This window comes from Carassius gibelio, chromosome B23 (assembly GCF_023724105.1).
Source record: "Carassius gibelio isolate Cgi1373 ecotype wild population from Czech Republic chromosome B23, carGib1.2-hapl.c, whole genome shotgun sequence".
In the NCBI taxonomy this organism is placed as follows: Eukaryota; Metazoa; Chordata; class Actinopteri; order Cypriniformes; family Cyprinidae; genus Carassius; species Carassius gibelio.
Window position 1 is genome coordinate 11,012,389 of NC_068418.1, and position 13,426 is coordinate 11,025,814.

The window sequence follows — 13,426 nt, forward strand, 5'->3', positions numbered from 1 at the left end:
GGACGTGACGTCACGCCCCAACAGCTACTCTGCTCTCAAACTCACCTTAAAAACTCGGTTTTGACATAACTAAATTTATCAAATTAATCTTGTTTATCGTTTACAATCCGACGCTTGCTGTAAACGGTGCCGTATGCATGCGAATTCCAGTCGCGTGGTCCGTGAAGTAGTCCCTGGGACGCGCATCGCGGAAGAATACACTTGTTTACATTGTGCAGCACGCGGCGGTGTGTGGCGGCCAGCGCGCGTCTGCGCGAGCTTCATGGGAGACCGACGTACCGAACATTTCAGCTCGCAAAAGTTCCTTCCAGGGTCGCTGTTAAACTTTTCATTTCTGTCTGTTGAGAAACCACTTCATCCCCGGTAAGTTTATTCTTTTTTATCAAGTTGCCTTCTCTGTTTATTCTTAATTTACATTGCGAGGTTGATTTGCTAGTTATTAGCCTTATCAGAACTAACGGCAGCACTGGGGAGCAGACAGGAGGAGCAGCTAATTCAAAGCCACACTTTTATCGCCATTTATCTAGTGTTTTATAACATGTCATTTACCTTGAACGAAGTCTGTGGCTTTCGTTACACTTAGTAATTTTCGCAGCATCCCATTTAAACCCATTATGGGAGTGTTAGCTGGCTAACATGTGCCTTTGGTTCAGTTCATGTGGATAACAAAAAAGCCAGAGTAACTTCTGTACAAGACACAGTCCGTCGTAAATCACGTCTAACCTCCAAAACCCCACAGTTTTTTTTATTACTTTTTCATTATTAAACCGATTATAAAACAAATATTAACCACACAGCATGTACTAAAAGAGACATCATACTGCACATAAATACATACAATCTACAAATACATACATTATTGAACTGATATATATGTATGTATGTGTGTGTATATATGTGTATGTATGTCTTTGGAAGTTAATCAAGTAACTTAAATGCACTTTTGCAGTTGCCCAATCATACATTTAGGCTTAAAATAAAAATGTATTAATCATTATTTGTTTAAAACAATTATTTTCTTTTTGAACACACAATCTTTACCCTATCATTTTTTTTTTTTTTTTTTTGCACCTCACTACAATTATGCAGCCTGTATTATAATGTTTGTCAGTGGGCATTAGTCAAATCTCATTCAACTGAGTGTTAATCCTAGCTGGGTGGTTTGATTTTGGTCAGCAGGTTTAAACAGGGACTCTGCATACTCTCTTATAAGGCGTGTTACTTTGGTTGTGTCTCATAGCTGAAATAAGTATCTTCCTAGACTTATTTTAGGGCATCTATGAAAAGAAGTGCTGCCTAGGTAGGTTGGTATATCTCTAGGTTTTCACAGCCAGCATTTGTAGTGTACTTGGTTTGCTGAGTTTCATAATTGTCTAGTTGGTTTGACGAGTTTCATAATCCTACATGAGTGTACTAAAGAGTAAAAAAAAAAAGAAGGTATCCTTTAGTTTCATTGTTTGATTTTGAAGTTGTTGAAACTACAACAAACACAATAAAGCTGCGCCCCTGACTGGTTTCATTCCTCCTTTTTTGCCTCTGAGCATTTACAATTCAGTTAATCATTTGTTGCAGCTCTTTACATGCATCCCATTCCGTCTTTTTTTACTTTAGTTGTCTAACCAGGTGTTACCGGCCTTTAGGATCTGGTTCCCTCACTTTACGGTCCATTGTGAAGATCTGTCTATTCAGCACAACTGGAAAACAATTTCAGTAGAGCGTTAAAGAGGATTTTATTTGTTAGTACCGAGGGTTCCCAAATTATTCTTTTTTTTTTTTCTTTTTTTTTTTTTATGCCGAGTACCCCTCTGAGATTTTTTAATTAATATTTAATTGCACAATCTACAATTCCTTTGAGAAGTAGATTGTGGATGTCTTCAAACTGATCATGATACAAATTTGTCAGATCGCCCATATTTAAATTCACTCTTTACAAGAACAAGCTAACACTATTGGTTGATATTGGGTTTTTGACAGCTGATGCTGATATCTTGGAAATCAGGGGGGCCAAGTGAAGCCGATATAATTATTTATTAATATTTAAGAAATTTGAAATCATTTGACAATGGTTAAAAAAATAAATGTGTAAAATAAACATACTTTAGATGACAAAGTATTTTTCACAAATACATAAATATTTAATAAAAATATAATTACAATGGAAGTAAACACTGTAACCAATAGTGCCCTCAGTATTCTGGAAAGTTTGTGGATTCGACTGAGTTTGCAAGGTTTGGGAAATTAAATGTTCATTAGTCATTCAAAGATTTGTTGTAATGACATAAATGTGTATTTGCTTAGTGCTGACGGCAAACGAGAAAGTATTATAATGTATAATTTCTATTACTAATAATATAAAAGCAATCGTTATAATACTTTTTGTATACATTAATTCCTTAGTTTAACTGTTCTATATGATTATAAGACCGATTTATTTCCTTATTAGAGAGAACTGTTAATGACGACAGCAAACGAGAGAGAGTGTGAGCACTGTGTGTTCAGGTGCTGCTGTTCTCCGCGCCGTCAAAGTAAGTCTCATTGACCAAGAAGAAAAACTTATCGGCCAATGCCGATATTTGAAAAATGCCAAATATCGGCTGATTTATCATTATCAACAACTTCGACAATAAAAAAAAAATTGTCTACAAATATTTTTGTTGTCGAGTAGTCATCTGATCTCATATGACCTAATGTAAGTGCCTGCAATAATGTGGTTTGACTAGTGTGGCACTGTAGCCCAATTCAGCTCTCCTGATGCAATTCAAGAGAAGACTCAGAGCAAACGCAGCCAAACCTGAAACTACTGAGTGACGTTTGGATGAATGTATAAATATATACTGTGCACTTTCCTCTCAATAACAAAAAAAAAACCACATCAAAACTGAATGTTGAGAAAGCATCTGATTTGAGCAATGTTTGCACAAGCTCTGCACTTCAGTTATTTACTCCAGAAATGTCCAGTCACGTCATGTTTATTTGTTTATTTATATAGTCTTTTATGGAACAGTTACCCTTAAATCTAGCGGCTTTACCATATTTAACATGAAAAACTCATGTCGTTTTCAGTTAGAATTACAACTTGATTTTCTGTTATAAAGCAGCTCTCCAGTGTGGAGCTATAGCTAATGATAAAATCTTTTTTAATAGTGGGGGGAAAAACATTTCGTTAAAAGTTATAGTTTGGTTTGCAGAGATCAAAACTCGATCCAGCTCAGGACTGTTTGGAATATCGTAACCCTAAAAGTTTTTTTTTTTTTAAGAGAGATTATGTTGTGAATAAAAAGTTTATTAAAAAAATAATGTCTTATCACTTAACCTTTATTTTGTTATCAATATGACTTACAAAAGGAGGTTTTAGCCATAATGATGTCATTCAGCTACTTTCTCATATAGTTTATCATAAGTTTCTTTGCCATCTCATTTTGTGTGCCAAATATATCTGTTTGAATAAATTGTTTAATTGTAATTACATATTACTTTCAAAAGCTGAAGGGATTACCTTTATTTGTTAGAATAAGTATAACTCAATATTTTAACTAATTTCAAAAGCTGAATAGTCATGTCTACTGATTAATCAGCAAAATAATCTATGATTAGTGTAATAATTGTTCTAATAATCGTTAGATTATTCAGTTATCAAAACAATCGTTTGTTGCAGCCCTACTTTCAAGCTTTCAACATGTCAAATCTTCAAGCTTTTATTGTGGTTTAATATTGGCATGCTGTAAACGTCTGTCCACAAAAATGTTGGCAGTTCTGCTTATGTGAATTTATAAAAAGTCTAGTGAACCTAGTGTGCATTGATTTTCCAAATGCATTCCCCTTTCTAGTTTTGAAAATCTGATATTATGAGCTGCAAATGTATAAATAAACAGAGTGCCACTCTGAAACTTCTACTTCGGTTAAATAGCAGTCTTCGATTTGAATATTGCAATTTGATAAGATCAATGGCTGTTTCATCTTTATTAATTGTGTAACCCCACTTGTTTTTTTTTTTTAAGTGTTACATATGATTGAATTAGGGCTGCACGATTAATCAAATGCAATAGTCCTGCATCTTGTTAGTGAAGCTTGTTCTGTGATTAGTAGTAAATCTCCATCACATGCTTTCAGATGGAGCAGCATTTACTACACTGAGCCATAGTTTACTGACAAGCGACGCAATATCGCATTCATTATCACAGACAATTTAATTGCGTGATAATGAAAACGAAGATATAATTTTGCGATAATGACAGCAGTTTGCGTAGTTTCTCAGTGAACTATGGCTCTGTGTAGTAAATGCTGCTCCATCTGAAAGCATGTGAAAATACCACATTTAATAAAATGATTTTACTCCAAACTCACTTCACAACATCAATCGAGTGTTTGAAATAAATCCTTCAGTGAGATGATGTGGCATTTTAAACAGAAGGATTTATGAATTGATATTAGCTTCTCATAAACTCATAAACCCATGTTTGGTAAACCATGCATTAGTACATTCTTCTTTCAGATCGCACTCCTTCAGGCATTTTTCTGTATCCTGGAGCTTCGTCATATTGTTAACAAACATGTGATGGCCTGTCTTGTGTTTCACAACTGTGTTATTGATAAGGCGTTATTATCCTTTAAATAGTGTTTATAAACTGCCTGTTTCTCTCTGTCACTTTTATATCTGCCTGAATAATACAACGATTGACAGATTTTGCCCTTCTTGCTTAATAACCGCTTTAATGACTTACACAAAAGTGATGCCTTATTTCTCAATGACATAACTTCCCCCATCTCCTGCTACACAGTGAACAAGATAGTCAGGAACCGGTAATGTCACTGTCATAATCGGATTAATGATTAACAGTTTTCTTGACTTGTCTAGATAAACACCTTTATGGCATATCATACTCAGACGTCCTGCTGTGATGGCTGACTGCCTAATAAACAACAGTGTAGTACATAAATTGCACTCTTGAGACGAATGATATTATAGTTGAAGGGAGTGCCACAAGCATGAGAGAATGTAGGAGTAAGTGTAATGTGGTTTGTTCTTTCCGAGGAAGCGGTACGTGTGGTGCTCCTAGGCGTGGATGTGTAGATGAACAGATATTTCCTTTTTAGGGTTGCCTTGAACCGAGCACGATTGTTCCTTTTCCCCACTCCCCAACTGGCCTGCACTCATATTGCACTTTAATGTTCCGGGCCAGAGCAATGCATTCACGATGCAACTTTTTGTTTTGAAAAAAAAGGGGGAAGAAAAGCACTTTCGCTAATAGATTGCCTAATAGATTTATAAATTATGCCGTGCAGTGATTTTCACTTGATTGCGCTGCATGTATCAGATGAATATTACGGAGGCATTCATTCATTCATTCATTCATTCAATTAAATTAATTGGTTAGTGTACTGTATTAATAGAAGATGTGTGGTCGTAATGATTACAGTAATGCACACAAAATAGTAGCTGTTCTGTGCTCCGTCCGAGCCCAACTGAATTGTGTTCAAGCCCACCTCTTCCAAGTGAGCCAGGGACATCCAAACAAACCATGTCCTGGCACAGTAAGGAGCGTTCACACTATTCTAACAAACTGGGCTTTGAGGGTCAAACATGCTCGGGCACGGTTCAGATCACCTAGTGGTGAGTACACCCTTAGATTATGTTTCCCCTTTCTTATGTTCTGGCTTCACCAAGGGTTTCCCCTTAGGTGAAGGGGTTTCAGATGAGTGCGTAAACACTAAGCAAACTTTGTCGTGGTGAGGAAGCGTAATGGCTGGTGGACAAGTTGACAGGTTTGCTTTTGGTTGGCGTTATTCAGTCACTATTTTTTTCTGTTAACATTTGGCAGAGTCAGGAAGCCTAGTCCGCTGTCTGGGTTAATTTTTAAGTAAATGAACACCTAAAACAAAAAGTAAAAAACAAAATGAATAGCTTGTGTGTGCGTAGTAATCAGTATCTGGTAAATAAGCACGAGTTTATTTTGAGGACTGGGAAGGTGTTGCTGAAGAGTTGTGAAAGAATTGCTTGTCACACCATGCTGTCTTATTGGTGTAATCTATATGGAAATGGGGATAATTCTGTTGTCCTATCTCAACTGACTCGCACACCTATTCAAATCTTCTGGAACAGTAAAGTGTGGTTAAACTATCTGTGTTTGCCATCCTGGAGAGTTTGAAGCATATGCTTCATATAAGAGTATTCATTTCTATTAATTTTTTGCTTGATGTTAACAGTGGCTAATTGGAAATAGTGTAGGTTGCATATTTAGCGAGTCTCAAAATGAATAATTTTGTGATGCCTAAATTCAGTTGTATCTAACAAGATTAGATTTTCAGTCTTTAAGTTTTTATGTAAGGTACTGTTCAAAAATTTGTGAACGGTAAGATTTTTTACTTTGTTTTTGAATTAGGGATGCAGCGATACTGGTATCGGACCGATAATGAGCTCCTGTACTCGTACTCGTTAAAATATGCTGATACCACTAGGGCTGTGACGGTTGCCCTGACAACCACATCACCGTCAGGTTTGGTGATGCTTTCTCCAAACTGGCCAAATACAAACGAGACAGCGATATATAAAAGATGGTAACAAGAAATATGGCAACGGTTCCTATATATATATATATTAGGGGTGTCACGATTTCGATTTTAAATCAAAATCGATCGAAATTAAGTCACAGTCTCAAACTTCGAATTAAAAAATGGAATCGTCGATGCTGCCAAGCCCCCATGTTGTATGACGGCAAATCAATGACAAAAATAACCGAGCATTCAACTGATGCTGGCGCGCGCGCTATATGGCTTCCGCGAGAGGAAAACTGAATTGGATGCGAAGAAACGGGAGCCCGCGAGCTCATTTCAAACTCTCGCGCGCGCGTGACATGTACTCTGCGCGCAATAAAAGCCCTCGCGCGCGCATGCTCTTTCCCCACATCCTCGCGCTCGATCATCTCACCTCTGCTCGCGCGAACAATTTTATTTTTGTCAGTCGTGGGGCGGGGCTTGCTGTTTTAGTTGTTATCTCAAATGTCATTGGTTATTCCCCTTTTCCTAAAATCAGTATTCGACGCCTGTTAGAAAATGATTAATAATTCACTTGACTTGACCCATGACTTCATCAGTGGACCAGATACATGTGAGTAATCATTTCTTTTGCTTGTTTAATTTATTTTTGTCTTTAATGTAATTTAATGCATTGTTTATAGAGTAGATCTTTTGTAGATACTTGATTAACTGGAATTCTTCTGATTGCTAGTGATTGCAGTCTTGTAATAAGAGATACACATATTTTACAGACTGTAATGATGCACACACACATACTGTACATACATACATACATACATTATATATATATATATATATATATATATATATATATATATATGTCATCTTTTGTGAAGAAAACTGCACTTACAAAAGAGAAACTGGATGGCAGTTTATTTTAAGTTTTCAATTGACTAAAGATATAAGTTATTGTTGCATTATGTTGTTAATAAAAGTTTTAAGTTTGACAGTGTAATGTGGTACATTGCAAACAAAGGTAAGATATTATATTACATAAAAGTCTAGTTTAAAAAATGACAATCTGTGCTTTAAAAAGAATAAATGTAAAAATCGAGAATCGAATCGAACCGTGACCTTAGAATCGAAAATGCAATCGAATCGAGGATTTGTGTATATGTGTATATATATTTTTTTTTTTACTATTGGGTGCAGGATACTTTAGTTGATGTAAGCGAGGAGAGCAAAATAAAATAAACTGTGACAAATTATACCCAAAAATGTATCATACGGACGGTAGACTACCAGTAAAGCTGATATAAATTTAAGGGTTTTAAGGCTAAAGGCTGATTTTTACCTCTGGGTCAAACCTACACTGTAGCTGCACCATAGGCTATGTTTAGTATGCCGTAGCCTGACGTGCACCTCTCCAAAAATCTAACGGCACTTCAGTTCTATGCAGACTACAAGCGCTGTGATTGGTCTGCTAGAACCCGTCTGCCACGGCTCTCGGCCACGCCCCAATCATCACACCCTCCCTCCGTATGTACTTGATTTTTGTGTGTGTTTGTGCACTTTAATAAGTTTTAATGTTACCTTCTTATATAAAATAAAACAAAGCAAAGAACAAGTGTCTTATCATTTATTATACTACATAGCATTATATATCACTTGTTGTCCGCGACCAACAATGTTGATCTGCTGTGGTACAAGTCCTTGTGGAGATTAAAAGAATGCCATCTTCTCTTGTTCCATTGTTGTCTTCTTTTTGTAGTTTTAAATAATGATTTAATGATTTGATATTTATTTGCCGGCGTCACGGGCTATAATGCTTCTCTGACGAGCCACTGTTTTTTCGGCTTTTCTCATGGTACCACAGGTTACACCAGCAACATCGGTTAGGGTTTGGTATCGATAGAGTTTTTTACAATATCGGTGCCATATCAGTACTTTTACAATGGTACTGGTGCCTAAATGGTGCCTGAAGAGTTTTATTGTTACTTTCAGTAAAAGTGCGCTCATTTCATTAGCTTGTTTTTTTTTTTAATGCAATATCGTTAGTTAAATTAAAAAATCTTACAAGTTTAAGTTATATTATTTCATAAAATAATAAATAATCTTACAAAGCAGTTCAAGTGCATCCAGAATTTTCAGTTTCGGCCCACAATTTTCATTTTGGTGCATTCCCTAAAATTTCATATATACATAAAAAAAATGAATAAAACAAAAAAGCAAAACAATGTATTAAAAGATAATATCTATAACTACTGTCCTTATATTTATGTCCTTCAGAGAAAAAAAAAGTTTCAGTCTTGACTTTTGTTTGTAATCTGCAAACACTGTTAATGAAGTTTAAAAAGTTTGAATGAACTCAAAGTCTAATGTTTGACACCCTCATATTCACTCTCTATGTGGAAACCACATAATTTCCATCTCAGTAAAGTGTATTTACATAGTAGTACACCTGAATGAAAAGCAGGCACTATAGCAAACTGCTCTCTGTACTAAGCGTGTCACACATTTTCAAGATTATATTGTCGGACCCTGTAATTTCACTGATGCAGCCTACCTATCTTTTCCTTGGCTTGTATCCGTACAGTGTGGTTTTGTGTATCTGCGTAATTTGTCATGTGTTTATAGCCATGCTATGAAATGTGATATTCTTTGAGGGCTGCCTCTTCCATTATCTCAGAAACCTCTCTAAAAATAGATCCATGCATCCAGACACCATGCTGTAGCCTACTATAAAGTGCCATTAGCCCCTTCTTTCTGCCAACTGCTCCCATCAGCCTTGTCTGGCTGACAGAACCAGGCTGAATGAACTCATGCTGCCGATTTTAGTTGTCTGCACATTCAATAATCATTCTTAGACAGGTCCAGCAGTATTAAAGTGCCTTGAATGAAGTGAGACTTGTACACAATTGTCATAAACCACAACTCTCATGAGTGTTCGAGTTTAGCCTTCAAAAATAAGTCTGTACATGTTACAGGTAAATGATTGATGGCTTCATAAACTTCAAGGAATATGAATGTAATGTGAAGCACTCGGGTAGTTCTGCTAGCAGGCACCTGCTTGAGTCATCGTGTATGTTTCTTAGCTGCTTGTCTTTAAGTGACAGTTCAACCAAAACTATATTTTGTCATTTATCCACCCTCATGTTGTTCCAGTAAAGGTTAAAGGGGTTCAAAACAACATAAAACTGTTATTATTGTTTGGAGGGAAAAATATATTTATTAAAATCACTTTTTCTTTGGGGGGTGCAAATGCTGATTTTTTTTTATTTTTTGTGATTATCCCATTAATTAGTTATTCTGACCAGTGATAAATCTGTGTCAAAAGTTTATTTGTATGTGTTTTTAAGCCATGCCAATTTAAACATTCGAAAATTTTAAAGCATGAAATTGTCGCTTTAATAATAGTAATTTAATATTAGTAATGATGATTTCATAATAGCAAGATGAAAGGCATCGCTGTTTACAAATATCTGTGAAATAATGACATTTGAGAAGAAAGAATTTGTAAAGGTTGTGTATAGACTTGTGCCCTTTGAAGCTTTTTACTTTCTTTAGTGTTCCTTTCCTTTTTATAAGACTTTGATTCAGAGCATATAACAGTTAAAATATCAGTCCGTCAGTAAGATAGCATTATTAGTCAAATGTATTTAACTAGCAAAACATTATTTATTTCCCTGGACACTTTATCTAACATCTTCCCTCTAATAGGTAGAGCTCTCTTTTCTCCACATATCGCTCCCCTTTTTAAAATATTTATTTATCTAGTGATTCATTCCTAGACAGCGCACAAGGTTTTTTTTTTTTAAACGCTTATTGTAAATATCTGTAACAGAATAGCCTGAGGCTGCCATTGATGAACTGGTTTTTTAATTTCCATAGCTGAGGTGAAAAACACACAGATACGTGCTATTTTGGAGAATTAATAGGTAGACTGAGTCTGATGAATGTTTTCTTTGTATCATTACTTGGTCTAGCGAATTGATTAATATATGATCAATGCCTAGAAGTAAACAACATTAAACAGCCATGCCTGGGCATATTAATTGTCCAGTTGAATGTTCAGTTGCATTATTGGTGATAAACCCCACCATCCTCAGAACTAGTCATAATTACACAACAAACAACCGTTTTGTTGTTGTTGTTGTTCTTGCTAACGTAATTACTGTAACTCAGTGAGCCACGTATTGATGCTGCATCACATTAAGCGCCTTTAGAGCTCAAGAGTGTGTGTTTACTACTTTGCTTTCCTCCCTCTTTGTGTTATGTATCAATATCTCAATGAGACTTCAAAGGCATTCCTTCAGGTAGGTGTATGTTTTCCCCTCCTTACAGTTGAAGTCCTCAGAGGCTTCACCTCTCCCCTAAAATCCTCATGTTTGTGTTGCTTGTCAGCTGAAGTTTGTGTCTATGGGCAAATGAGGCATTAGGAATGCAGAGAAACATCCATGAGATGAAGGCCTATCATCTGTGCAAATAGACCGATGCCAGTGTATGTCAAATAAACACGCTCAAAACATTCTTCAGCAGTTACACTGTTGATGAGCTTTTGTTCCCTTTCATGTTTTTGACGATGTAAGAACATGTAACCCAAACAAACTTCCATTAGCGTTTCTTTTAATCAGTCAAACAGGCCAATACTGGTTCAGATTGGCGTTTTGTAGTTGTTTCTAACACATCTATTTACAGCAAAGCTGCCTGGTGTCAGCCTATGACAGAATGACACGGTGTAACTCACAAGAGTTGTGCATGATTCACATGTAGGCCTGTTTTACCCCCACATTTGTGGACAGGTTGCATTACAATGTAATGCTCTCATTGTACAGTGTTTGTTTTAGTACATATTTGTCATGGTTTTTATGTGCACAAATGTTTTCTCAGTTGTTGGATATTTGTGCAGTCTATGTTAGATGCCGTTTTGCTCCAGATTTCCCCCTCTGTGGCATGTTATTCTTGCATGGATTTTCTGCAAGTGCACATTTTTTCTTATATAAACAGATAGTAGTTCTGGTCCTGGATGCTGATTGGTCAATTCAGCATTCAACCGTGATCTGAAACATCTGTTCACCTAGCTGTTGTCAATGTGTAGCGCCATTGACGCCATCTATTCAACTAAATGCAATGGAAGGATGGAACTTAATGAATTGAATAAAGTCATGATGAAATGGAAGTAGTGACAGATCTTTTCCTCTGTATTGTGATCTGAGTGAACTGGATTAGCGAAAATTAAAACAAAAAAAAATTGTAGGGTGGGGGCTAGGTTCTATCTATCGGTTGTTGATTGTATAGAGGCAGATCTTCATGCGAGCTTGCCGTCAATTGTAGGAAAAGGGCAAAGATTTATAAGAACTCAATAATTGGAGAAGTTTACCTATTCCTTGTTTGGTCCATATCTTCCTCATTTTTTTTCATGGACTTCAACAACATGTATAAAACCCCACACCAATCTGAAATTTGTCCTTCGTTCTCAGTGAAAGTACAACTGTGTCTCTGCTAGCCGAAACAGGCAGCGGCTGAGTTAGCAGCACTAAATAACAAGCACTCAAATCCCACGAGCTCTGTTCTGGTTCACATTCATGTCAGGAGAGGGGTTGCTTGTTTGTCTAGAGATTTTCTTCGCTGTTTACTCTAGCTGTGTTGCTTTTCGAGCCGTTCCCCCGCCCTCCTCAGCTGTTTACATAAGGCCCTCCCTGTGTATTATTGCACCTGCCAGATCTGCAGATTATACCACCTGGTTAATGTTAAATTGCTCCAGAAGGAAGATGTGTTTGTTAATAAACACCGAACCTAGGGCCCCAGTGTTTACTGTAGTCATGGTGGCAATCAGTTATTTAACAAATATCGGCCCCCCTGCTTCCTTGTGTGGGAGAGTGTTTAACTATGTAAGAACCAGAGAAAATGTTCAGCCAGACAAGGAAGAGCTTTAATAAGCATATAGGGCTTAAAAACATTCTTTTATAGCTCTTGAGTTTTCGTATGACCAGTTCATTTTTAAACCGGTGGTTTCTTGCCATCATGAGGATGGGATAAAAAGAGAACTGTAAACATGTCATCGTTTTTCAACCGTACACACAGCCCACGCAGCTGCATTGTCTTAAATGGTTTATTTTAAGCTTCGTGGAAGGCAGGTAGACAGGTTATACCGATATTCAAAAGAACCTTTCTCTTACAATTATCCTTTCTGAAACGGGCATGCTTCAACTTTTTGTTTTATGTATTGTATATCAGTATTTACTGAGAATGAAGACATTATTCAAGGACAAAAAGCACCTTTAGAATGCTATATTTGTTAAATATATATATATATTGTTTATTGGAACTGTGTTTATGTAGTGTGGAAAAATGATTAATCGCGATTAATTCCATTCAAAAGTTTGTTTACATACTAAGTGTGTGCAATGTGTATATTTATGTATAAATACATATACATAATAAATATGCACAGTACACACTAGTGCTCTGCAATTAATCACATGCGATCGTAATGATGCAACAGTATAGTGCTGAGAGGTAAACTGGTTCATACCAAATACCTGTGTTTATTTTTCTTATGATATACATTTTTAAAATACTACAGTACCGGTGTCATTTAAATAATGTTCGGAATGCTTTGAGAAGGGTCTCTCTTCACTTGCATGAAAGTTCCAAAACTGAAGCTGTAGAACTAGTAGACAGAAGAACTCGTCCAGTGACCACCACACATATCCACCACCCGCTGCCATCAGTTCCCGCGCCTCACACACAGGACCGCTTTATTTAGCAAACCTCAGACACTTTTAGTGGCATTTTTCCATAGAATAAATATAATGACAAACCTAGTGAGTTTTTTTGGATAAACCTTGGCTATGATTCAGTTGGAAAATGTTGCTAGTGCTGCCCCGCGAGGGAGGTCTGACTCTCTTGGCGCAGTGTCATCTCTCCTGGCGCAGTGTGTTCTGTGCAG

The 13,426-nt window shown here is 36.6% G+C and overlaps 1 protein-coding gene across 2 annotated transcripts in view; it reads left to right on the forward strand.

Annotated features, from left to right (window-relative positions):
* Positions 1–199: 199 nt before the first annotated feature.
* The window catches only part of LOC128012145 (forkhead box protein P1-B-like), a 44,383-nt gene continuing 31,156 nt past the window's right edge, over positions 200–13,426 (forward strand). For both annotated transcript variants that reach the window (XM_052595190.1, XM_052595191.1), the window contains exon 1: positions 200–363. The gene's annotated coding sequence lies outside the window, so the exon portion shown is untranslated. The remainder of the gene's footprint in view (positions 364–13,426) is intronic.